This window comes from Podarcis liolepis (assembly GCF_965112155.1).
Source record: "Podarcis liolepis genome assembly, chromosome: 3".
In the NCBI taxonomy this organism is placed as follows: Eukaryota; Metazoa; Chordata; class Lepidosauria; order Squamata; family Lacertidae; genus Podarcis; species Podarcis liolepis.
In genome coordinates this window covers 11,365,115-11,391,827 of record NC_139557.1, presented here as the reverse complement: position 1 = coordinate 11,391,827, position 26,713 = coordinate 11,365,115, and the positions used below count along the sequence as shown (strand labels likewise).

At 44.3% G+C, this 26,713-nt stretch overlaps 1 protein-coding gene across 6 annotated transcripts in view; it reads right to left on the bottom strand.

Annotated features, from left to right (window-relative positions):
• Positions 1-17,263, bottom strand: part of PAK5 (p21 (RAC1) activated kinase 5) — a 134,521-nt gene extending 117,258 nt beyond the window's left edge. For all 6 annotated transcript variants that reach the window (XR_014524231.1, XR_014524232.1, XM_083495919.1 and 3 more), the window contains exon 1: positions 17,032-17,263. The gene's annotated coding sequence lies outside the window, so the exon portion shown is untranslated. The remainder of the gene's footprint in view (positions 1-17,031) is intronic.
• Positions 17,264-26,713: the final 9,450 nt, after the last annotated feature.

Below are 26,713 nucleotides of genomic sequence, written 5' to 3'. Positions count from 1 at the left end.
ATTATCATCTTCCAAAGCAACAACTCTATTTCAAACTTAAAAATGGAAAGGGTAATGCTGGTGGTCAACAAAAGAGGTTTATTGGCAAATCTTTAAAAATGTAGTATAAACACCGACAACTGGGAAACAGCAGCCTGCGAGTGCTCTAGTTGGAGAACAGCCTTTACCAAAGGTGTCCTGGGCTTTGAAGACACTCAAACTCAGGACGAAAGGGAGAAACGTGCTAAGAGGAAGGCACGCTTGACAAACCCTCACTGTGATCAACTCCCACCCAGAAACTTATGTCCCCACTGTGGAAGGATGTGTGGATCTAGAATTGGCCTCCACAGTCATTTATGGACTCACTGTTAAAACTGTGTTTATAGAAGACAATCTTACTCGGCTACAAGGGATCGCGGAAGAAAAAGAAGAAGAAGAGGAAGAAGCGGTGATGGATCATCACTGTCAATACCTGTTGGCATCTAAATCAGGGATGCGGAACTCAGTCATTCAATGTTGTTGGACATCAATTGCCATCAGCCACAACCAGATGTTGAATAGTCAGGCACAATGGGAGTTGTAGTCCAACTATATCTGAAGGGGAAGAGATTTCCCCTCCATGAGCTACGTGGAAACTCATGGGTGGAGAATGGCACTCCAGGGAGAGGATTTAAATTGGCAAGAAGCCCAGAATAGGCAATCACATGAGAAATGCATTGTCTATTCCCTGTTTGATCCTTGCTGGTTTACTGGCTATCACCTGACTAGTCCTGGACTGAGGGTGAGTCACTGCCAAGGTATGCCGCAATCAGATTTATTCATTTCTACTTGGCTTTTGAAAACTGGAGATGTTAAATCCTTTTATCTTTTTGATCTAGGGAGGCTCATCTCATGAATAAAGAGTTCCCAAACAATATTTTCCATTTACTAATCACCAGCAGTTAGGTGCCAAGGCAGCCCCTGTTTTCAGTTTGCTACAATAATCCAGCCATCATTTAGCATAACAATCAAGCCAACTATGAAAAGAGATGGCAACTTCCCCCACATGTTTAATTATACATCTAAAATGTAGCATGTGAATGCAACAAGTACATGCTTGCAAACATGTGTCACAGAGGCACATTCTACAGAGATAGTGGAACATAGGAACATAGCAACATGGATAGAGATAGTGGGACATAGCGACATAGGAACATACCAGGAGATCGCTCGATTTGGCCAGTGCTGTCTACACCAGGAATGGGGAGTCCATGATGTTGTTGGACACCAACTCCCATCAGCCACAGCCAGCATAGTCAAAGGTCAGGGATTATGGGAGTTGAAGTCTAGGTAAAAGAAAGGTAAAGGGCCCCTGGATGGTTCAGTCAAGTCAAAGGCAACTATATCGCTCATTTCAAATTCAGGTCGGGGTAGCTGGCATTTGTGCATAGACATCTTTCCGGGTCATATGGCCAGCATGCCTAAACCACTTCTGGTGCAATGGAACACCGTGACAGAAACCAGAGTGCATAGAAATGCCATTTACCTTCCCACCACAGCGGTACCTATTTATCTACTTGCACTGGTGTGCTTTCAAACTGCTAGGTTAGCAGAAGCTGGGACAGAGCAACGGGAGCTCACTCCGTCATGGGGATTTGAACCGCCAACCTTATGATCAGCAAGCCTAAGAGGCTCAGTGCTTTAGACCACAGCGTCCCCTGCATCCCCTAGTTGTAATCTGACATCATCTGAAGGGCCACAGGTTCTTCACCCTGGTCTACTCATGATTACCCCCTGGTTCTCCCTGCTCTCAGATAGAGGATATTCCCATCACACGTGACCCTATTAATGGAAGATGCCAGAGATTGCACCTTAAGAACTTAGGGTTGAAAGGCTTGTGCTCTACCAGTGAGCTACAGTTCTTCTCCTAGCATAGACTCCACAGGAAGCTGCATCTTAATTGGAAAATCCAAGGGTGTACCCCGAGTTACCTAGGATTTGAACTGCCATGGCAGGATTATCTGATTTGTGAATGAAACCACTGGCGGAGATATTAGAATTATTTGTGTAGAATGGAGAGATCACTTGATAAGTTCTAATATTATGGGTCCCATTTGGGGCATTCTTCCTCCCATGGCATGCTGAGGAGTAATCCTCCATGCTGCAGCCTTCACACAAAAGACACAACTGCCTTGGACTGAGACCTTGTCTATGCATCTGTAGGCATGAAGGCTTCCCCGTTACACAGAATCCTGATTAAACTGGGTTTCGGGTCACAAAGAAGACTTCACACATGCAGGCATATCTATGGAGGCTCTGACCCAGTGACGCTCATGCGAGGAATAGGGGCAGGTCTGCTTGACCTCATAGCTGTCCATGGAGGCACAGATCAATTCTGTGTCCAGCGCAGATGTCTACCAGCTCCATCTGGTATATAGGCTGAGACCCTACCTGCCTGCAGACTGTCTCACCTGCTTGGACTACTGCAATGCACTCTACGTGGGGCTACCTTTGAAGGCGACCCAGATACTACAGCTAATTCAGAATGCGGCGGCCTTGTTTAGGGAAGCTTTTAATGTTTGGTGTTTTATCGTGTTTTTAATATCCTGTTGGGAGCCGCCCAGAGTGGCTGGAGAAACCCAGCCAGATGGGTGGGTGGGAAATAAATAAATAAATAAATAATCCCCTCTCCTGTGACACTTCCCCATTTCTTCTGTGATGACCAACTTGGCAGTAAGAATGCCTGAATTAGGTCTACAGACAGGGGAGAAATCAGCATGCGAGGATATGAATGGACCCCATCAAACCCATAATCTTCAAATACCTCTCACTAGAGCAAGCCCAACCCCTGGCAATGAGCTGGCAGCCCCAGGAGAGCTTTGAAAGTAGAGGACGTGTGCTCCTCTGCAAAGGATGGGGAGACAGGATGAATAATATGTGCTTGTGTGCTCTGGGCAAGTATTCCATTGCTCACCCCCCTTTCACCTCCCTGTGCTACCAGGGCCCTGAGCACAGCGCATGTTTTCGTCTTTCCGCCACGAGATGAGCTAATAAGAGCTGGTACTTTAGCTTCGGGGGAAAAGGCCCGTTTCAAACTTGCCCTTGTTGAACTGGGACATGGGAAATTCACCAGCGTGGAAAATGTTGTGCACTCTGACTTAGAGCTGTCACACAGATCGGGAGGTGGAGGTGAAGCATTTTGTTCTGTAAACTCAGTTTTGCACTGTGTGTAGCCTGGGTAGGGCTCACTCCATTCAGGGGGAAAAAATCTCTTCCAGTAAACTGTTTAGTTTGGGGCTTGTGAAAACAATGAACTAGAAGCACAGCGCATGAATCTTACCACGTATCTTTGTTCTGACAGTAGCCTGAAACTGTAAGAGTGACCACATAAGCCCCAGCCTTGCAAATAATTGTGTTTCCTCATGTAATCCTGCCTGAAATGAAAGCTTTTTGTCTTCTTCGATGCTGTGTGTGCAAAAAGCTGTTGGAACAAGGATTTTGCACAGGGGCCGGGGGGATGGAGGCATTCTGAACCAGGAGAGGGGGAAAGAAGTGACTAGAGAGGTATTACCAGTGCTTTTTTCTGGGGGCATGCAGGGGGACGCATACCCCTAAACATTTTGTGAATCTTTGTACTTTTGTCCATTTACTGTATTTATTTCCCCCGATCTGAACTACTGTATAAAATGGTGATTTTCTTGAGTTAAAATGAGAGTACCCCTTAACAATTTTTTAGGGGGGAAAAGCACTGGGCATTACTATTTATTATTTAATTTGTTAGTGACTTTATCTCTTGTCCAGGGCAACTCAAAGTGACTTACAGCCATACCTCATGTTACGTTTGCTTCATGTTACGTTCTTTCAGGTTGCATCCTGCTGCGACCCGGAAGTACTGGAAAGGGTGACTTCCTGGTTTTGCTTGCGCTTGCACAGAAGCGCTAAATCGCACTTCACGCATGTGCACAAACACCAAATCATGCCGCACACCTGCGCAGATACCACACTTCAGGTTGCAGGCTTCTCATGTTGTGAACAGGCCTCCGGAACGGATCCCGTTTGCAACCAGAGGTACCACTGTACAACCAAACAAGCAGACAACAAACACCACATAAATGTATTAAGGCCTGGGTGAAGAACCTCTACACTTCCAGCTGTTGTTGAACTCCCAGCTCCTATCAACCCCAGCCAGGATAGCAAATGGTCCAAAATGTCTCCAGACACATCTGGAGAGTCACAGAGGCTCCATCTCTGCTTTAAGAATCCTGTGATACTAGTTCAGCCTCTGCCTGCTAGTTCAAATCTTATTTCCCCTGCCCTTGCCCCATGGGCAAAATAGGAATAATGTTACAGGCATTTTAAGGATTGCTCCAATTAAAATCTAACTATAATATAATGCAACTCCTCGAAAGAGTCCATCAATGGTGTCTCCGGAAAATTTTACACATCGCTTGGGAGGACAGGCGAACGAATGCCAGTGTACTGGAAGAAGCAAAGATCACCAATGTCGAAGCAATGATTCGTCAACATCATCTTCATTGGACTGGTCATGTTGTGCCTGATTATCATCTTCTAAAACAACTACTCTATTCCGAACTTAAAAATGGAAAGCGTAATGCTGGTGGTCAACAAAAGAGGTATAAAGATTCTCTCAAGGCAAATTTTAAAAAATGTAGCATAAACACCAACATCTGGGAAACACAGGCCTGTGAGTGCTCCTGTTGGGGAACAGCCTTTACCAAAGGTGTCCTGGACTTTGAAGACACTCAAACTCAGGACTAAAGGGGAAAATGTGCTAAGAGGAAAGCACGCTTGGCAAACCTTCACCATGATCAACTCCCGCCCAGAAACCTATGTCCCCACTGTGGTAGGACATGTGGATCCAGAATTGGCCTCCACAGTCACTTACGGACTCACTGTTAAAACCATGTTTATGGAAGACGTTCTTACTCAGCTACAAGGGATCACTAAAGAAGAAGAACAGAATGCAATATATATGAAATTGCTTTGAGTTTAAGCCATCAAAAAGAGCCTTAGAATGTAAAGTAGCTGTTAATAAAAGATATTGGGGGTGAAGGTTGCTTTAGTTCGTAAGAAAATTGTTTTGTATACATAACTTGTATGGATTGCACCATACCAAGGTGAACACAACCCATAGCCAAGTATGGTTGCTGCCAGGTGCTCAGTAATCCCAGGCCCACAGTAAGATCATAAGAAGAGCTGCTTCATCAGGATAATGGTCCATCTAGTTCAGGGCATGGAGGGTATGACGTTATCTGACCCCCAAGCCATCTGAAGGCAGCCCTGTGTAGGGAAGTTTTAAAAAAAATGTTTAATGCTTTATTGTGTTTTTATAGATGTTGGAAACCGTACAGAGTGCCTGGGGCAACCCAGTCAGATGGGTGGGGTACCAACAACAACAACAACAATTGAATAGGACACCCCTATTTTCATCATAGAATCATAGAATCATAGAATCATAGAGTTGGAAGAGACCACAAGGGCCATCGAGTCCAACCCCCTGCCAAGCAGGAAACACCATCAGAGCACTCCTGACATATGGTTGTCAAGCCTCTGCTTAAAGACCTCCAAAGTAGGAGACTCCACCACACTCCTTGGCAGCAAATTCCACTGTCGAACAGCTCTTACTGTCAGGAAGTTCTTCCTAATGTTTAGGTGGAATCTTCTTTCTTGTAGTTTGGATCCATTGCTCCGTGTCCGCTTCTCTGGAGCAGCAGAAAACAACCTTTCTCCCTCCTCTATGTGACATCCTTTTATATATTTTAACATGGCTATCATATCACCCCTTAACCTCCTCTTCTCCAGGCTAAACATGCCCAGCTCCCTTAGCCGTTCCTCATAAGGCATCGTTTCAAGGCCTTTGACCATTTTGGTTGCCCTCCTCTGGACACGTTCCAGTTTGTCAGTGTCCTTCTTGAATTGTGGTGCCCAGAACTGGACACAGTACTCCAGGTGTGGTCTGACCAGAGCAGAATACAGTGGCACTATTACTTCCCTTGATCTAGATGCTATACTCCTATTGATGCAGCCCAGAATTGCATTGGCTTTTTTAGCTGCCGCGTCACACTGTTGGCTCATGTCAAGTTTGTGGTCAACCAAGACTCCTAGATCCTTTTCACATGTACTGCTCTCAAGCCAGGTGTCACCCATCTTGTATCAGAGAACTGTTGGAGGGTATAAGTGTCATTGGATGTCCACAATGTTTTGAAGAGTAGGTGCCAAAATCCCAAGGGAGCAGAAAAGACTATGTATGTGACCACGGCTGCACAGATGTTATTGGCCCAGAGATGAAAAGAAGATAAAGTCCAACCAGAGAAGAATAGCAGATCAAATTGATGGATTATGCCAAAATGGTTAAAATGACAGGAAGAATCAGAAATCAGGAAGACCAAATTTTTCAATAAGGAATGGGGAAAATTTATAACTTATCTTAAAGACCATTGTAAACAGTTAAAATTGTTAGTCAGATTGGAGTATCACTTGTAGTTTAATACTGAATTTTGGATACAATGGAGAGATAAAAGATTTGGATTATTATAAAAGATGCAGGAGGATATGATTAACAATAGAACCCACAAAGGGGAGGCGGAAAGTCCAAGAGATTCCTTGGAATCTTGTTTTTATGTTGTATGTTTCACATATGACTATAAAATTGTAATCTGAAAAACCAAATAAATAAATTTATTTTTTAAAAAATGTTTTAAAGAGAGAAAAGCTATTCTTTTCGCACTTTCTCCATGCTACGCATAATTTTATAAACTTCTGTCATGACATGTCCCCTTTCAGTTGTCCTTTTCTCAATTTTTCCCGACTCCACAATATTATTTTAGTCAGACCCTACTGAGCCACCAGACATATCTGGGGAGCCGCGTTCCATGTGGTCACAAGTTATGCAGGCCTGATAACAGCATTGTGCTGATTTCCATTAGTCCTATCCATTGGCATCCTGCTATTTCAGGCTGGCTTCAGCATTCATCCAGTAACGCTCTTCCTAGCGAAGTGCTGCAGCAGATAAGAGCAGGAACTTGCAAACACATTGTGGGAGAGAGAAAGGAGAAGCGAGAAGGGAAAGGACAATTGGAGGGCAAGAAGTTAACTTGACTGTGAGCCACTGCATATGGAAGCCAGCCAACTCAACGGCAGAGCGATAAGAGGAATGGATAGCTCCAGGAGACACAGAACAGACCCCTTAAAAACATGGCAAACCTTCCAACACTTAACAGTAAAAGATAGGTGCACTTGCTTTGCTTTAGAGGTCCTGAGCTTGTCATGAGCTAGACAAACCATCTAAATACCTCTTCTCCAGTTACTCATGTCTCTACAGTCAACATTTGTTCATCATCACAATTATCACAGGACTCAGAGCAAAAAAAAATTCGAAATCCACATGCTTACTCTAGTCAGATGTCAACATCAGATTCCAAATCAATACAAAGTGGAGGTCTTCAAGCCTAAGGAGAAGTGGAGCATTTGCAGAGATCTTGGCCAAAATTTAGGACAACCAGAAAAACAAGGTAGAAAAACGTTTGCTGCAAAGGTTTCCAGAAGGCAACCGTGTTATAAAAAATGAGCTTAGCAATTCAGAAGATATGGTTGGTTGTCCCCTTTTTTTATGCAACTGGTATTTTTAAACAGGTTCTGAGTGCTTCCATACTGTCACTATTTCAATGGGAAGAACTCAACTACATGCTGGAAGTCTAGCTTTGCACAATTGTTTTTATCTATTTCATTTGTGCACTTATTTTTATTTAGTTTAATTTAACAATATCTGTGTACCATTTGATTGGAAACGGAATCTCCAAGTGGCTTACAAAAAATAAAATAAAACAAGCCTTAAAATAATCAGTAAAACGCAAGTTGAAAACAGGGATATTTGGGAATTTAAAAATGATTAAACTTTATTATTCAAAATGAAACAAATCTGTATAAATACCAAGGCAAGTTGTTTGTTTTATATATTGTTGGAACGGTGGTTTTCTCAAATGCACCTAATATCACCTGAAAAATAAATAAAAACATTAAAAATCAAAATAATTAAAACTAGCAGTGCTCTGTCCTCTCAGCACAACAAAACCATTTTTAAAGGACCTTTGGCAGTTAGGAAACTGGTGTGGAAAGCCACTGAAAAATGTGGGTTGAATGAATAATGCCACAAGCAAATCAGGAGGAATATTCCCTGATGCATAGCTCCTCCTCAAACAAATCAGAATGCATGTTCCACAAAGGCTATGCAGAGTCTAACCTCCAAGTAAACTTGGTGCGAACATAACAGGATGTATGTTTTATTGTCATGGACTGGCTGGGAGGCACCAGCTAGGGAACCCCCGAGGGAAGAGGGCTCAGAGGCAGTGGGTTGGTGGTGGGACGATGATAAGTGGTCAGATGGAGCAGACTGGGAGGAGCAGATGCCGGAAGTTGAAGAGGTAACAGGTTTTAGTGAGCAGGAAGAGTCGGTGGCAGAGAGCAGTGCAGAGGCAGAAGTAGAGGCTGGAGAGGAGAAGGGCCAAGAGGCACAGATGAGGCAGGCTGCTGAAGAAGCAGTCAGGAGGTATGCCCCTCCTGCTGTGACCAGCTCCCCTGTCCCCCTGGCTTCCCAGAACCTACAGCGGTATGAAGAGGGTGGAGAATAATCAACTCAAGGTGTCAGAATCTCAGGTTGCTTGGGAAGGAATAGAGTTGGAGCTGCCTCACAACTGCCTCATAGGAGCAAGATCTGCTGAGAAGAGTTCCTGTGCTCACTAGGCCTGAGCTGTTTTGCTTCCTTGAAGAAAGAGCTTACTTCACGAACACCTTGCGAGTTATCCCAGACCTGCTCCAGACACTAACCTTGACATCTATACAACAGGTTTCCTAGAGGAGACTTTTTAACAGTTAAGTGCATCCACATTTTGTAAGTGCAAGTGGGACTTGCAACAAAATCTTGTAGTGTAGAGTGCTTCTGATCAGAGTTCCAACCAGCCATGCCCTTTTTCAGGATATTCCATTTCATTTTCCCCCACCTCAGTTTTTTATTTCTCCCTCACCAATGTGACCACCACTTAAAGTCAGGCCCTCATTGGGCTGTTGGTGTTTAGGGATTCTTGCCCCCCCCCCATATATTTGGTATGTCTGCAAACTTCCAGGCCCACTGATATTGTCCTCTAGTGTGTGGAATAATAATAATAATAATAATAACAATAATAACAATAATAATGTATTCATATCCTGCCGATCTGGCTGGGTTTCCCCAGCCAATCTGGGCGGCTCCCAACAAAATGAATGGTGCTGCTTTCTCTAGAAAAGAATTTGCAATCTGAAAACAAGTTCACCATAACCGTATACAGTGGTACCTCAGGTTAAGTACTTAATTCGTTCCGGAGGTCCATACTTAACCTGAAACTGTTCTTAACCTAAAGCACCACTTTAGCTAATGGGGCCTCCTGCTGCTGCCGTGCCACCGAAGCACAATTTCTCTTCTCATCCTGAAGCAAAGTTCTTAACCTGAAGCACTATTTCTAGGTTAGCGGAGTGTGTAACCTGAAGCGTATGTAACCTGAAGCGTATGTAACCCAAGGTACCACTGTATTGGACAGATGCTGTTGAATCAATAAAGTGTATGTATAACTGACCATAGGATTGTAATTGTAATTCATGAGAGCTCACTGCATTTCTAAATACACGACATACAGGACACAGCCGATGGCGGAGACAAAGAGAAGCATCGCCTTGCTGTGTTACATGTTTGGGTGAGGCTTTAACTCACTTATCAGAGCTGCACAGACTTGGTGCAGCGCTTAAATGAAAATGTACAAGCCACGGGATTGGCTACGTGTTGAAGGCAGAAGGCAAAACGTTACCCCCAAGAACTAAGAATTGCCAGTTCATGGAAGTAGCCACGTGTGAATCCCAAGTACGTCCAGCCAAAGCAAACTTGCAGAATCCCAATGTGAAAGAAGGACAGCACATGCTGACAAGGAAGGTATAAACTGGCTCCCAGCCCAAAGCCAAAGGCAAGCAATGCCTGATAAAGGGCTCTGAAAGGGGGAAGAAGAAACCCAGTGGCGTAGCGTGGGGGTGCAGGGGGGGCCGGCCGCACCAGGCGCAACATCTGGGGGTTAGGGGGCGCAAATCCACGGGTTAGGGGGGGCAAATTACTTGCCTTGCCCCGGGTGCTGACAACCCACGCTACGCCACTGAAGAAACCCCAAGGCAAGGGTAGGGGAATTTTCTCCCCTCGGGTTGATGTCAAACAGCAAATCCCACCATCTCTGACCATGGGCTGAGCTGGCTGGAGCTGAGTCCAATGGCATATGAAGGGGAGCAAGCTCCCCATTGCTGCCCTAAGCAGTGGTTTAATGGGAAAGCATGATAGTAAAAAGAAAAAGGTAAAGGACCACTGGACAGTTAAGTCCAGTCAAAGGTGACTATTGGGTTGCAGCGCTCATATCGCTTTAAAGGCCGAGGGAGACGGCATTTCTCCACACATCTTTCTGGGTCATGTGGCTAGCAAGACTAAACTGCTTCTGGCACAATGGGACACCATGATGGAAACCAAAGAGCATGGAAACACTGTTTACCTGTCAGGAGTTCATCCTACACTCGAGTAGGACCCTGGTAGAGACACATGCCCGACTGACATGTTCTCTCCCTCCTGGTCGTTCGTTCGGGAGCTTCAAAGGCTTTCTTCAGCCCACAAAACGTACACCGTCATGGATAGACAAAAATCCTATGACTGCAATCATGGACACCGTGATGGAAACCAGAGTGCATGGAAACATCGTTTACCTTCCTGCAGCAGCAGTACCTATTTAGCTACTTGCACTGGTGTGCTTTCGAAATGCTAGGTTGGCAGGAGCTGGGACACACAACGGGAGCTCACCCCGTTGCTGGGATTCGAACTGCCAACCTTCTGATAGGCAAGCCCAAGAGGCTCAGTGATTTAGACCACTGCATCCTGGAAAGCATGCTGTACAGTCCCATCACCACCAGGTGCTAGACAGAGCACCAAGTTTAAGAGGTCCTAGATCACAACTTTAAAAAGGAGGGATACTTCCCCCACAAAGCCTATCAATGTCTCTAAGACACTCAAAGCCCAATCGCAGACCCTCCAAGTTTTCCTATTTTCCAGGGACAGTCCCAGATTTACAGAAGCCATCCTGGTTTCTGATTTGGCCCTGGAATGTCCCACTTTCCCATAGGACGTGCCTATTCCCATTGGAGAAAGGTTGGAGGCTAGGCAGTTATGCAACCCCCGAGCCAAGGAGATGAGTAGCTATGCAACCTTTAGGAGATATCTGAAGGCAGGCAGCCCTGAATAGGGAGGGTTTTCAATGTTTCATGTATTATTGTGTTTTTATATATGTTATAAGCTGCCCAGAGTGGTTTGGGGCAGCGCAGTGAGATGGGAGGAGTATAAATAATAAAATTATTATTGTTATTGTTATTATTATTATTAAGGAACAGTGCTAGAAACTGAGATATGAAAGCTAGAAGCTAAATGGCACCTTAAACCTAGGTTATGGGTGCAACAACAGAATGTCTAGGCACGCTTTTTTATAACAAGAATTCAAAGCTGAAAATGAATGAGCTGCAGCTAAAATATTATGTTCATTTTTCACATGGTCTAGTCCTTCCCCTGCCCTCCCCCCTAATATCCTTCTCTTCTCCAGTCTTTAGAGAGTAGTTGGAAGTGGGGATGCAAAAGAAGTCCTCCTTTCTTACCAATTTGCAGTTTTAATCTGAAATCTTAGTCACCCAGAGCTCAGAAACTGTTTGTGCTAATGAAATTCCCTGTCGCAAGATGTGACTAGAACAATGGGAGTTTTGAATACTGTTAAGGAATACAGTGTCCTTGTTTTCATTGGAGAAACGTTGGGGGGTATGTGATCACTCAAGCCTCTTGCAGACCTTAGAACTCCCGTGAAGCTTTGAAAACTTTTGTTGCTTGTTGAAAAGGCAATGAAAGTTCCCCAGCCACCAGTGATTGGTGATACTTCTTCCCTTCGCCCATTTAAAGCGAGGGGAAAGCATAGGCCTCTGTGAATGCCAGCTTGTATAGCAATGATATCAGCTTTTATGATTTCAAAGGGCTGAGCTTTTCCTGGTCTCAACGGAAGCATAGAGAAGACTTTGACAACATCATGACAGAAAGTCTCCTGAATGCAAAAGAGAAATAAGGAAATCCCTGCATTAATATTTTTGAACCCATAAGATCCTAAATCATTGCATTTTTAACATATGACACAGACATCTACACTGGGGTGGGCAACGATGACCTAATTCTCAGTGAGGTTGCAAACTTGTGACTTGACTGTAGCACTTTACTGCAAATGGGTGTTCTCGTGATTTGAATACTCACACATGGAGCATATAGAAAACTAAAATCTCAGTCCTGTGTTTTATTTTGTTATTGTTATTGTTATTGTTACTACAGTGGTACCTCTGGATGTGAACGGGATCTGTTGTAGAGCCCCGTTCGCATCCTGAAGCGAACGCAACCCATGTCTGTGCATCTGCGCATGCGCGGGTCGCGATTTGCCGTTTCTGCGCATGTGTGTGACATCAGTTTGAGCATCTGTGCATGCGCAAGCAGCAAAACCTGGAAGTAACGTGTTCCGTTACTTCCGGGTTGCTGCGGAGAGTAACCTGAAAAAGCTCAACCTGAAGCGACTTCAACCCGAGGTATGACTGTACTTTTCAAGTTTATACATTTCACTAATTTTACAATCATTTTGACATTTCAAAACTTGACTTCCTTCGCCCTCTTTCTGGGGTTCCTTAAATATATTTTTAATATCTTCTGCATATCCAAATTAACTTAATTTATTTATTCATCTTCTTTAAATTTATACTCTTATAAAACTGCAGGTTATTACAAGAATCCTGCCAGTGTTTTTATCTGTTTATAATTTATCTGTAAATATTCAATAAACCATTTCCATTCTTTTGTAAAAAAATAAAATAAATTCTTATCTCGATTTCTCATTCTTCCGGTAAGTTTCACCATTTCTGCACATTCCATAAGTTTTTGTATCCATTCTTCCTTTGCTGGGACTTCTGCTTCTTTCCATTTTGGGGCAAGTAACATTCTTGCCGCTGTAGTAGCATACGTGAATAGGTTTCTATACATTTTAGGTAGTTCTGTCCCTATAACTCCCCAAAGAAACATCCTTTTCATTTCATTATATATCATTTCCCAGTAAGCTTTAACCTTACTATAAGACCACCACATATGATAAGAAAACTAACATTTCAGGAAGAGGTCTAGGCTAAAACCCTGTTTCCTGTCATCAAACACTCTATATTCCTAGAACTGCCGGATTCTATGTTCTAGAAAACAAGGAACTGACCATTGTCTGTTTCTTTATCCAAACAAACCAGAGTGTAACCTTAAACCTGTATACCACCTAAGATAAATTAATCTGCACTCCGTTTTAAGACTGAGACTAATACTTCTGTTTGTCCACAGGTCTGAGAGGTTTTACGCTTATCCCAGGCTGCTTTCTAGGCATGGAGTTTTCCATCTAACCTGTGCTTTCCCTGGGGAAACCCACTCTTTACTGCCGAATCGAAGGAAACATCAATTTGCTGAAAACCTGCTTGACATTTGCTCCAATTCAGTGGTCAAGAGAGGGCTTCCCCAGGAGCAGGCAGTGAGGCAAATGGGGAAAAGCGTGGAGAAGCCCTAATGCAAACTTTTATGGCAGAGGTATAAAAGATGTGGCCTTCCAGTTGTTGAATTCCAATTCCCATCAACCACAGTATGGGCAATGCATATGGACGGTGGGAGATAGAGTTCAATAACATGTGTTCATATAGAAAACTATATGTAAATGTTGTACCAGTGGTATTTGACTCCTAGTAAACCTAGACAGCATCTTAAAAAGCAGAGACATCACCTTGCCGACAAAGGTCCGTATAGTTAAAGCTATGGTTTTCCCAGTAGTGATGTATGGAAGTGAGAACTGGACCATAAAGAAGGCTGGTTCGAAGAATTGATGCTTTTCAATTCTGGTGCTGGAGGAGATTCTTGAGAGTCCCATGGACTGTAAGAAGATCAGACCTATCCATTCTTAATGAAATCAACCCTGAGTGCTCACTGGAAGGACAGATCTTGAAGCCAAGGCTCCAATACTTTGGCCACCTCATGAGAAGAGAAGACTCCCTAGAAAAGACCCTGATGTTGGGAAAGATGGAGGGCACAAGGAAAAGGGGACGACAGAAGACGAGATGGTTGGACAGTGTTCTCGAAGCTACTAACATGAGTTTGACGACACTGCGGGAGGCAGTGGAAGACAGGAGTGCCTGGCGTGCTCTGGTCCATGGGGTCACGAAGAGTCGGACACGACTAAACAACTAAACAACAACAAAACTAGCAAAAGTGTGTAACAGGTACAAATATCTGCTGGAAATGTAAAGAAAAAGAAGGTGCCTTTTATCATACGTGGTAGTCCTGTATCATAACAAAAGCATTCTGGGAAATGATATATAATGAGTTGAAAAAATGTTTAAATTAACTTTTATTTAAAAGTTTATTTATTTAAAAGGCTTTTCTATTAGAAATTTTAGGTGCTGACATTCCAAAGGAGCAGAAAAGACTTTTTATGTATGCGACAGCAGCCACACGGATGCTACTAGCCCAGAGATGGAAAGAAGATAAAGTCCCTACCAGAGAAGAATGGCAAATTAAACTGTTGGACTATGCTGAAATGGCAAAACTGACCAAAAAGCTCAGGAACCAAGAAGACCCAAATTTTAATAAAGAATTGGGGGGGGGGGAGAGATAATTTATCTTGGAGAATACTGTAAGCAGATGAAAACATTAGCAGGATTTCAATAACACTTGTAATGTGGCAAGCACTATGCAGATAGTGTAGTGATATAAAATATAGAGTACTGAATAATATGTAGTTGAAAAGGTTGACAATAGGACCCATGGAAGCCAGAGATTCAGAGGAATCTTTAAATATGGATGCGTATGGTGGTATTGTTATTATTTTATACTTGTAAAATCAAATAAAAATTCTTTCATAAAAAAGAGTTCAACCACATGTGGCGGACCACAGGTTCCCACCTTCTGTTTTGGGGCTTTAAAGCAAAATTGGCTTCTTCCCCAAATGTTATGTGGCATTGGAATTGGCCTAATAAAGGTATTGCCCTACTATGCATTTTGGGATTATCACAATGAGAGATCACCAAGCCATTCCTTTTCCAGCAACAATTTCCTTTTGTCATTCCACTGTCCTGCTGTCTACAGCCTTGTATCTTTCTACAACAAGGTCAGTTGTGATACAGTTGTGGTTTTCTCCCAACCCTACCTCAGGGATAAATTATTCAGAAGTAACTTAGACTTTAAAAAAAGAGAAAAGGATACTGTACTAAAACCCAAACCATCACATCCAGTGATAATTAGGTATCACATGAAGAGTGAGATAAAAGAAGCAGCAAATATCAAAAACAGCTTTTACACTTCACATAAAACAATGGCAGACCTAAGAAGCTTGGAAGTGCATTAAAAAAAAGAAAAAAGTCAGCATAATCATAGACTTGGTGTGATCGTCTATTGATTTCATTGGCAAGGCTCCAAGATACCCTGCCCAGTGCATACATTGTGGCTCATGCTCTCTCAATGAGCTATTCTTCGACTTAAACTCATGTGCAATATTTGTCTCCTAAAGAAAAGTTGATTCTTAAGCTTGAAACAAAACTTGCTCCCAATGTTCTCTTTTAACTCATCATCGATGTAGTATTATATAAAAATAACTACAAAAGTGAATCTATCAGTTTGCTGTGTTTTTTAAGCAGTTGATGAAGGGTGTGATCCTATGCACATTTACCTCAGCGTAAGCCTCATTGAACACACTGAGAATTACTTTTGAGTAAACCTGTACAGGAGAGTAAAATAATACGTGTTCTACTTAGTGAGAGATTATCTTGTCTTGCTGTTATGCAAAGTTCTCTAAAATAGGCACAAGAATCCTATTACCTTTCTTGAAATCACTCAGCTGTCCAAACAATATTTCCAATATTTATCTGACTGGACGTTTACATTTTTATCTCACTTTGCTTTATGAACAAGGGGATGCAGACATTAAATAAAACACATTTTTTTTAAAAAAATTGCCAGCCATGTATCATCATTCTAAAATAAGCAAGAGTATCAAATCAAAAGAACTAGCAGCCCGCAGTTGAGAAGTACTCTTCATCAGATTCTTAAAAGAGGGCATTGTTTCACTAGGTTTGGGAAGGTGGCGGTTTTTCCCCTGTGTTTCCTACCTCCTCAACATCTAAAATGACAAGGTCACAGCAGGGCTTACTGCACAACACACACATGGAGAATATTAAATTTCCCCAGTTTCGAACCGCGCCTTTAATCTGCAAGACCAGAGAATCGCCACGCTCTCCATGCAAGCAGTCACAACAGTTCCTTAAATCTCCCCCTCCCCTCCCCGCCCAGCACACCCACACCCAAAAACATGCTCGCTGGGGTGTGTGCGTGTGTGTGCATGCGCGCACACATGTATGCATGCTGCATGTGGCCAACTCTGTGGACAATCCTACCGAAGCATACAGATTTCTGCAAACAGATAATGTCCGATCCCTGAGACATCATGTGCACAACAGCCCTACCCAAAAACGCACGGGCACATCCCTCACTAAAGAGCCCTGATATTCTTTATTTTTTATTCTTTTTTGCAGGGGTGAAGGGGTGCTTCCTTGGCAGCACAGACCATGCTGGAAATGAGAGAGCTGGGATAGCCTCTAATCTGCACACTCCACGGTCTTCCACACCCACAGATGCCTCCCATCCTTCCAAGAGCGCATCTTCACTCTGGAAAAAGGGAGCCAGCGCTGCCTTCGGGAGAGCAAGGCTCTTCGCTCCCCCGAGGAAGCTGACAAAGGCAGTGGCAACCCGGGGTACCCTCTCTCCTCCATCCTCCTTCCTCCCATCCCACATCCTCTCCAGGTAGAGGCTACGGATGCTGCCCGCTGGCCCTCGGGATGCTGCGGCTGAGAATGGTCCTCGCGCTGGAACCAGCCTTTCTCCCCATCCCCGCGGAAGCCTGTCGCGCTTACCTAAAGGCTGCCGGCTGGTTGTCAAGCGAGCTCCGGCCGCCCCGGCGCCTCCGTTACATCGCTCCGAGCGCCATGTTCGTGCTCGCCGAGGCTTGTCACTAGCAAGGAGGCAAGGCAGCACCACAGCTCGGCGGCTCCGGCTCTGATGTTGCTGTTGTTGCTGCTGCTGCTGTTACATCCGGGCTGCCGCCGGCCAAAGGGCTCCAGCTCGCCTCGTAGCGGCGATCCGAGGAGATGCTGCGGCTAGGCGAGGCGCGCAAGAAACGCGCCCTGCGCACTGGGGGGAGCGAGGTGCGCGCGCCAGGCGGGTATGTGTGCCACCCGCCCCGCCCCACCGCCTCTTCTTCAAGCCGCAATGTGAGAGAAAGCGGAGGGTTGCATTGGCTTTTCGCTGTTCTGAATTTCAGTTTATTTCTCCCTTGTTATATTTTTTACCCAGTGTTTTCTTTTTTATATATAAATTTGTTTGGTTTTTTTCAGATTAAAATTTTACGGTATATATAAAAAATTATTTATTTGGTTTTTCAAATTTAAAATTTCACAGTCACGTATCGAACATACAACATAAAAACAAGATTCCAAGGAATCTCCTGGACTTCCCTCCTACCCTTTGTGGGTCCTATTGTTAATCATATCCTCCTGCATCTTTTATAATAATCCAAATCTTTTATCTCTCCATTGTATCCAAAATTCACCATTAAGCTACAAGTGACATTCCAATCCGACTAACGATTTTAACTGTTTTCAGTGGTCTTTAAGATAAGTTATAAATTTTCACCATTCCTTATTAAAAATTTGGTCTTCCTGATTTCTGACTCTTTCGGTCATTTTAGCCATTTTGGCATAATCCATCAATTTGATCTGCTGTTCTTCTCTGGTTGGACTTTATCTTCTTTCCATCTCCCTTTTGTTATTATTAACATACCGTCCAACATTTCTCCAATGAAAATAGGGTCAACCCATTCCTCCTCCATCAGCATCATCAATACTCCACCTGTCTGACTAGGTCGCTCCAGCCGCTCTGGGCGGCTTCCAACACAATAAAATATTAAACATAAAAACACCTTCCCAACACAGGGCTCGGAGGTCAGATAACTCCATACCCTCCAACATTTCTCTGATGGAAAAAGGGATGGGAAAGTGGGACATTCCAGGATCAAATCAGAAACCAGGATGGCTTCTGTAAATCCAAGACTGTCCCTGGTAAATAGGGTCTGCATTAAAGGCTGGAGAGAAGATTTGGCTAGCAAGAGAAGGCAAACCACAAGCAGCAGCTAGGGAAGAAGTCCCTGTGTGGTGCAAGTCAATGAGCTGTTGGTTCCACCAGGTTGGCAGGACTATTAACATCATTACCGATCATTTAATAATAATAATAATAATAATAATAATAATAATAATAATAATAATAATAATTTTTATTTATACCCCGCCCTCCCCAGCCAAAGCCGGGCTCAGAGTGGCTTACAAGCAATAATAAAAACAAGTTGAATGATTACAACTTAAAAACAAAATTAAAATACAACATTAAAATATTGAAACATTAAAATATTAAAATGTAGCCTCATCGCAGGAGGAGAAGGAAAAGAAAAAAGAAAGAGAGGGAGGGAATCAAATTGGCTCCAAGCCAAAGGCCAGGCGGAACAACTCTATCTTACAGGCCCTGTGGAGAGAAATCAGATCCTGCAGGGCCCTGGTCTCATGAGGCAGAGCGTTCCATCAGGCCGGAGCCAGTGTTGAAAAGGCCCTGGCTCTGGATGAAGCTAATCTAACTTCCTTAGGGGCCAGGACCACTAGGGTGTTGCTATTTTTGGACCTTGAGGCTCTCCATGGGGCATACCGGGAGAGGTGGTCCCGTAGGTACGAGGGTCCTAGGCCGTGAAGGGCTTTAAAGGTCAAAAGCAGCACCTTGAATCTGACCCTGTACTCCACCGGGAGGCAGTGCAGCTTGAAAAGCACTGGGTGAATATGCTCCCATGGCAGAGACCCTGTGAAGAGCCTCACTGCAGCATTTTGCACCCACTGGAGTTTCTGGGACAGCTTCAAGGGCAGCCCCGCATAGAGCGAATTACAGTAGTCAAGCCTGGAGATGACCGTCACATGGATCACTGTGGCCAGGTCGGGGCGGGAAAGGTAAGGGACCAACTGCTTGATGCAGCGAAGGTGGAAAAATGTCGCCTTGGCTGTTGCTGTAACTTGCGCAACATTTGTGATATGAAACTGATCATTTGTGATATGAAGACTTCTCCTTCAGCCCAGGCTAGGACTCATTGGAAAAAGGGAGTTAATGTTGTAAGGAAGTGATGTGGGGGGGGGCACACATGTCAGGAAGATCTCTCCTCAGGCCCTACTTCACATCTGCCAAGTATTTTTCTCTGGCTGGAACTCTGATAATGGTTATGACTTGCAGTGATGTGGGATAGCAGGGCCGGCAGCTGCCTCAGGCAGCAGATGCTGATGTAGCAGGAGTGGCCAGGGCTAGGAGTACAATGTGATGGTTAAGTCCAGTCAAAGGTGACTATGGGGTTGAGGCATTCATCTCTCAGGCTGAAGGAGTCGGCATTTGTCCACAGACAGCTTTCCGGGTCATGTGGCCAGCATGACTAAACTGCTTCTGGTGCAACGGGACACCGTGACGGAAACCAGAGTGCACCGAAACACCATTTACCTTCCTGCCACCTATTTATCAACTTGCACTGGCATGCTTTCAAATTGCTAGGTGGCAGGAGCTGGGACAGAGCAACAGGAGCTCACCCCACTGAGGGGATTCGAACCACCAACCTTCTCATCAGCAAGCCCAAGAGGCTCAATGGTTAAGACCACAGCACCACCTGAGTCCCTAACCCTTAGACAAACCTACTGCCCTCAAGTACAGTGGGAGACACTGTCCTTTCCCCAGTGACATTTCTCTGAACAGACCTTGGATGGGGATGTGTGTTTCTTAGTGCTTCATTTACAAGATCCTTTGTGCCACCACTTGTGTAGCTAGGGTTGCCGTATTTCAAAAAGTGAAGATCCGGACAGAAAAGTTGTTGAAATTGCAAAGAAATTGGACGTTTTGGAGCAAATCGGCAAAAACGACACTGCCGATATGGGCTGCTATAGATCTGGAGTTTCCCAGACTTTTCACCGATTTCCACCTAGTCGCACTGCTTGCAGCTGCAGTATTCTGGATACGTCCAGAAAATTCTGGACGTACGGCAACCCTAAGAGTCGCAAATTGAATTATATCCTAGGCTGCCACCTACATCCAATGTTGCTGCCTTGATTAACTTATGGAATGTTAGCCTCACCATATTTTGAGCTTGCTGTGGCTTTTTAAAAATAAGTTCTTGCAGGCAGTTAATGAATGCTCTTATGGAATTTGAGGCATGCCATTCAAATTTAGGGGTTTCTTTTTTCCCCCAACCAGAACACACCGGAACTCAGTTCCGGCCCCTCTCAGGTGGGCACCGTTGCCATTATAAGAGAGCAAGGGAGGCCTTCATGGTGAGTTGCAGACGATACCTTTAGTGATCTGGAGTTAGTGCAGGGAAACAAATCAGGTAATGGGCATGGTCTGTACAACAATGTGAGACTGCAACTTGAAAATCAGCAGGAGGGAGGGAAAGAGGGAGGACCTCTTCACATTTCGATCCACTAATATCCCTTTTGACTGCACAGGGAGTGTGAAATATTCCAAATCTGCAGAACCATTGTTGGTTTCCTGTGGCGATGGTCCAAACCCAGCAGGATCCAGCCAGCAGATTTATGCCTGGTGCCATCTAACACTGGTGTATCACCTGGTAGACTCTGTAAAATGCAGCAGCATCGAAGCGTGCCTTCTATTTAGTCAGCAGAACTGAGGGACTGAGGCCAAAACTGGACAGATCTCCAGGTCCTGCAGAAGTAAACCTTCCGATTACTACATGACACAAATATCATCCCCGCAAACACAGAAACTTTCTCTCTCTCTGCAAACTGCATCTTGCAAGTTACTTCTTTTCTCGGCAGCGCTTCTATGAAATCTTTGGTATCGTGGGGCAAATCTATACTGGCAAGGCATCTGCCTGATCAGAAGCAGCATGCTCTGCTGTCTTGAAGCAATGGGATTTGTGAAGTGCAAGTAAGTAACACTGTGCAAGCTATTCACTGCAGAAAATGACTATACCTTCACTCTACAAACCTAGCAATTTTATTTGTAAGGCAGCTTTCTAGAATCTGAAGTATTCCCTATTGTGAGTTCACCTCATGCTTGGTTTCCTTTTGTTGAAAGCTATTCTTTCCGAAACTTAATTGGCATTGTGAAGCTTTCTCCTTTTGTACCCGGCGAGCTCTCCACCGCTCAGCTGTTGAGATGTTGGGGAAACTTTGCCAATCAGAGAGGACCACTTAGCACATGCCATTTTTCTACATGGAGGTAACTCCATAGAAGTATATTGCTTATTTATTACATTTTATCCCATCATTTCTTCCTCCAAGTTGCTCATGGACATTGCTCTCCCCTTCCCCATTTTATCATCACAATGCCCCTATGATGTTAGTTAGCCCGAGAGGTTGTGACAGGACCAAGGTAACACTGCATATTATCTACAAAGATACAAAAATACCATTGTGGACCCATTCACACTGCCCTGCACCCCAGAGGGAGAGTCCAAGATGGGGATAGATGTAAACAAACTGGACAAGACAATGTTCTGGGATTTAAAATTGGCCACAACTTTCATTGATTACTGATGCACGTAGGCTTTGACTCAGGCACTGGTTCTTTATATCCATTCTCAGCCTTCAGATGGAGGGCTGATGCTTAAGCAGTGTCATGCCTGAGATTTTGACACCTCCTCGAGATACGGGTGACCGAGGGGGCCCTCTATGGTCCATCTGTCCCATGCTTGGCTTCTGGACAGAGACTTCCATTTCAACCCCTCTAACAGAGTGCTCTGAAATCGCACCTGCTTGAGGAAGCATCACGACTCACAGGCTAGCTGCCTAGTGAAGTCAGAGATGCAGAGAGCTGCTTCCAGTTCTTTTATTTAAATCAACAGAACGCACAGAGAGACCATGAATTATTCTCAGTCTTGAGACATTGCTCAGAGTGCCCGTTGCAGCACTTTCCAAACCCCTCCTTACTGCCTATGGTGGCTGGAGACGGAATCTTTCTGTCTCTGTTTAGCCTTCTGCTCAAAGATGTGAAGGGATTGCCTGGTCCTCGGAGAAAGAGGAGGTTCTACCAGACTTTCAAGTGATGTAGTGTCCACGTCTGCTGTACTGTTTCTCCCACTCCCAGAGTCCTGTGTCTGTTCATGACTAAAGCATCTGCTTCCTGCCAACCTAGCAGTTCGAAAGCACGCCAGTGCAAGTAGATAAATAGGTACCACTGCGGTGGGAAGGTAAACAGAGTTTCCATGCTCGCTGGCTTCCGTCACGCTGTCCTGTTGCACCAGAAGCGGTTTAGTCATGCTGGTCACATGATCCAGAAAGCTGTCTGTGGACAAATGCAGGTTCCCTTGGTCTGAAGCAAGATGAGTGCCACAACCCCATAGTCGCCTTTGACTGGACTTAACCATCCAGTTTACCAAAGCATCTGTTAGCTTGCTCCTCTTCCTCACCCTCCATTATTTCCCAGCTCTTTGCTTCTGCTTCTTCTGGGGTTTGTCCTGTTTCCCACTACCATGAATCTGGGTCCATACTATCATCATCTTCCTCCTGCCCAGAAACCTTGAAGTGGAGATTTCTACTACTCCTCCTTGTTGGGAATTCCATTCCACCCTTGCTGCAGATATGTGGGATTGTTACATGTCTGTTTACATTCCAGCACAGATTGTTGGAGTCCCGTGAGCGGAACAACCGCACTGTATTGCTTCCCCCCCCCCCTCCAAGAAGAGTGACAAGGAGAGAGGCCACGTTTTTCTTTGTCCTGATTTATGTATAATAAATGCGTAGTTTAGTATAGTATCCATGCCTTGAGCTTGATCTGTTGTGTGTTTACTCTGCTGAGTAATGTGTGCTCTTGCATGAACAGCAGCATCAGTCGCGGACACACATCGGAGGATGACGGATAGATCTCTGCAGCGGCAAGGCTGAGAAAAGCCAAACGTTGTACCATTGTGTACCAACCACAAAATATTCAATATTATTGCATGCCAAACATAGAGTCCTTAACTGGTTCAACAGCCAGTCCCTCTTCACAAGGAACTCTGGGAACTGTAGCTCTATGTCTGGTAACCATCTCTCAGCACCCTTAACAAAGAACAGCTCCGAAAATTCTTTGGGGGAAGCTATGACTGTTTCATGTGGCATCATAGTGGTTAAGTGAATGTGGCCGCAATGACACACGACCCATCCAGTATTTAGGTGCCTCCTGTCACTCTTTCCACTTGGCTAGGAATTAAATAGATATTGGAAACAGTGCTTGAATTTGCCGAATTGCAAAAAATGGCAAAGAGAATTAAAACCTTGATAAATGCAATAAAATTGACTTAATCTCTCTTTAAAAATTTTTTAAGTCTGAATCAATTATTTGAGGCTCCCCCTCAGCTAGTAACTAGGTATCCAGCCATCATGTCAAAGCGCCCAGTGAAACTGATAGCTAAGACATCAAAGTCCTTAACTGCTGGTTAAGCACTAAGAGGATTAATGTAGCAAGGTATAAATTCATCACATCCTGAAAAGATAGATCTTGGAGTACTTGTCAAAACGAATGTATCTTCCGATTTGATTGGCAGGTGAGAGAAATAATATGCAGATAGTGGTGCCCTTTCCTTTGCCTGTTAGTCTCACATACTTGTGGAATGCCCTCCCATCAGATGTCAAGGAAATAAACAACTATCTGACTTTTAGAAGACATCTGAAGGCAGCCCTGTTTGGGGAAGTTTTAAATGGTTGAAGTGTTATTGTGTTTTTAATATTCTGTTGGGAGCTGCCCAGAGTGGCTGGGGAAACCCAGTCAGATGGGTGGGGTATAAATAATAAAATTATTATTATTATTATTATTATTATTATTATTATTATTATTAAACTTCCTTCCTTCCTTCCTTCCTTCCTTCCTTCCTTCCTTCCTTCCTTCCTTCCTTCCTTCCTTCCTCCCTCCCTCCCTCCCTCCCTCCCTCCCTCCCTCCCTTCCTTCCTTCCTTCCTTCCTTCCTTCCTTCCTTCCTTCTTTCCTTCTTCTATTAACTTTTCAGTTCTGATCTTGGCTTCATCTTCCAACCCTTATGAAACTTAACACCCTTTATACTGTTGCATATATAGAATTATAAATATATTAGTTCAATGGTAGTCACAGAAGTGTATGGGGTCTTAGGGGAGGAGTGGTACCTCTGGTGAGGGACATGTTGTGTTTGTTCTAGGGTAGTTTGTCCACCTTTGGTCCCCACTCTACATACACTCAGCTCTCACCTGTGGCTTCCAGAAGCTGTTAGCATGCAACAGTGGCCACACCCCAGGAAACAACTTCCACTGGCCAGCTAAACCAAGTAAGCCAATGGGTCTCAAACCCTCAGGGAGGTCCTCTGCATGCAAAGACAGTATCTGGAAGATTAAGCAGGCGAGAACTATAGTGGGTCCAATGGTCAAGAAGGTGGCTTCTTCACATGCTGTAGAGGGAAGTGTGCGGCAGATGGGGCTCATCAATCTGGGAAGATAGCCCATCTAAGAGAAGGAAAACTCTGATCCTAAATCTCTGCTGCCTTGCAGGATATCTCCAGGAGAAGAAAAGGCTAAGGAGTAAGTCCTACACGAATCCAGAGTGGAGTCCCTAAGACGGTTGGATGGCGCCTTTTAAAAATGCAAACTATATGAAAATTTAAACATTAAGAGCCCACAAATGCTTCTGAAGATCAAATTAGAGTCAGAGGAATTCTTGATTTACCTCCACCTGTCTAAAGGACAGCCTTGAGGAACTCAGAATATATCAGGACGAAAATGGCCTTAACTGGAATCTGGCTAAATAAAATGTAGAATATAGTAGGCTTATCAACAGCTATTAGCCACACACACACACACACACACACACACACACACACATGCTTCCGGGTCATGTGGCGAGCATGACTAAGCCGCTTCTGGCGAACCAGAGCAGTGCATGGAAACAACGCCGTTTACCTTCCTGCCGGAGTGGTACCTATTTATCTACTTGCACTTTGACGTGCTTTGGAACTGCTGGGTTGGCAGGAGCAGGGACTGAGCAACGGAAGCACACCCCGTCGCGGGGATTCGAACCACTGACCTTAACTCACAGCTCCACCAGCATATATATATATATATATTGAGAGAGAGAGAGAGAGAGAGAGAGAGAGAGAGTGGCACCTCGGGTTACAAACACTTTGGGTTACGTGTTTTCAGGTTGCGGACTGCGGGAAACCTGGAAGTACCGGAAAGGGTTACTTCCGGGTTTTGCCGCTTGTGCATGCGCAGAAGTGCTAAATCACACTTTGCACATGCGCAGAAGCACCAAATCGCGTCACGCGCATGCACAGACGCAGCACTGCAGGTTACGAACGCTGTGGGTTGCGGACGTGCCTCCGTCACAGATTACGTCCACAACTCGAGGTTCCACTGTATATTCCATGTTCAGAGGCAGTCGCTGTGGGGTAAACAACAGGAGTTATATTGCCCTCCCGGCCTGCTTCTTGACTTCCCAAAAGCACCCAAATGACTGCTGTGAGAAACAAGATGTTGGGCTCTTGGTCTGATCCAGCATACCTGTAGTATACATGCAAGCTACTTGAGTTTGCTCCAAATTGTATCTGTCTCCATGCAGTACAGCAAAGCACCACATGGGCAATCACAGTGGAAATATCCAACCCCTTAGAATGGGACAGTGTATTGAAAATTGCAGTAGATGAGTCTTATAGACAGTCATTCAACAAAACCAAGCGATTCATCGTTTGGAGACAGATATCACCCATGGTCTCATCTTGTCTGGTCTTCAGTCTAAAGCTGAGTGTAGCATCAAAAAACCTAAAAGGGCGATGAAGACCCAGGGAGGTACAGCCAGTGCCAGAAGATGCATTTTTGATAATAGAAACTGCAGTCAGAAATAAAGCTGTAAGCAGAGGGGGCTGCATATTTTAAGTGAACAGCAAATAACTTTAATTAGGGTCTCTGCAGGGTTGCAAGTCTGCAGAGCTCTAATTAAAGAAAAACCAGAAGGAAGCAAGTGAGCAAAGAAGATATCTTATCTAGCTTGGAAGTGTTCTCCAAATGCTTCCCACTATCAAGGAACGGAACAAAGACTATGAGCAGGTGCCTGCAGATAGATTTGAAGAATACCTTTGAACCTGTGATCTTTTCAACAAAAATCTACAAAGGAAAAGAAAATAACTTGCCAAGGGTGCTTGCTTCAAAAGACCACTCTTGGAGATGGTTAAAATACCTTTGTATTATTTAATTTCGACCTGTAGATAGGGATGGAGGAGGAATTTGATTCAGGTCACATGTAAAGGTGAGCCTACCAAATTTGTACTTTCTGAGGGTGGGATATGCAAACCAAAAAACAGTCACCTTTCAAAATTTGTACCTCTCTGAATTGTGCAATGCAGTTCTCCAGTCAAGTAATGTGTTCAAATATGCTAGTGCACAAAGATGTATCTATTAGGAGAAGCAGGAATTTCGAAGGGCAGCTATGCTTTGCTATTCACATTGTTTCAGAAAGCACCAACTAGGTACGGTCACCTTTAAATGAGAACTGAATCAAATTTATCCCC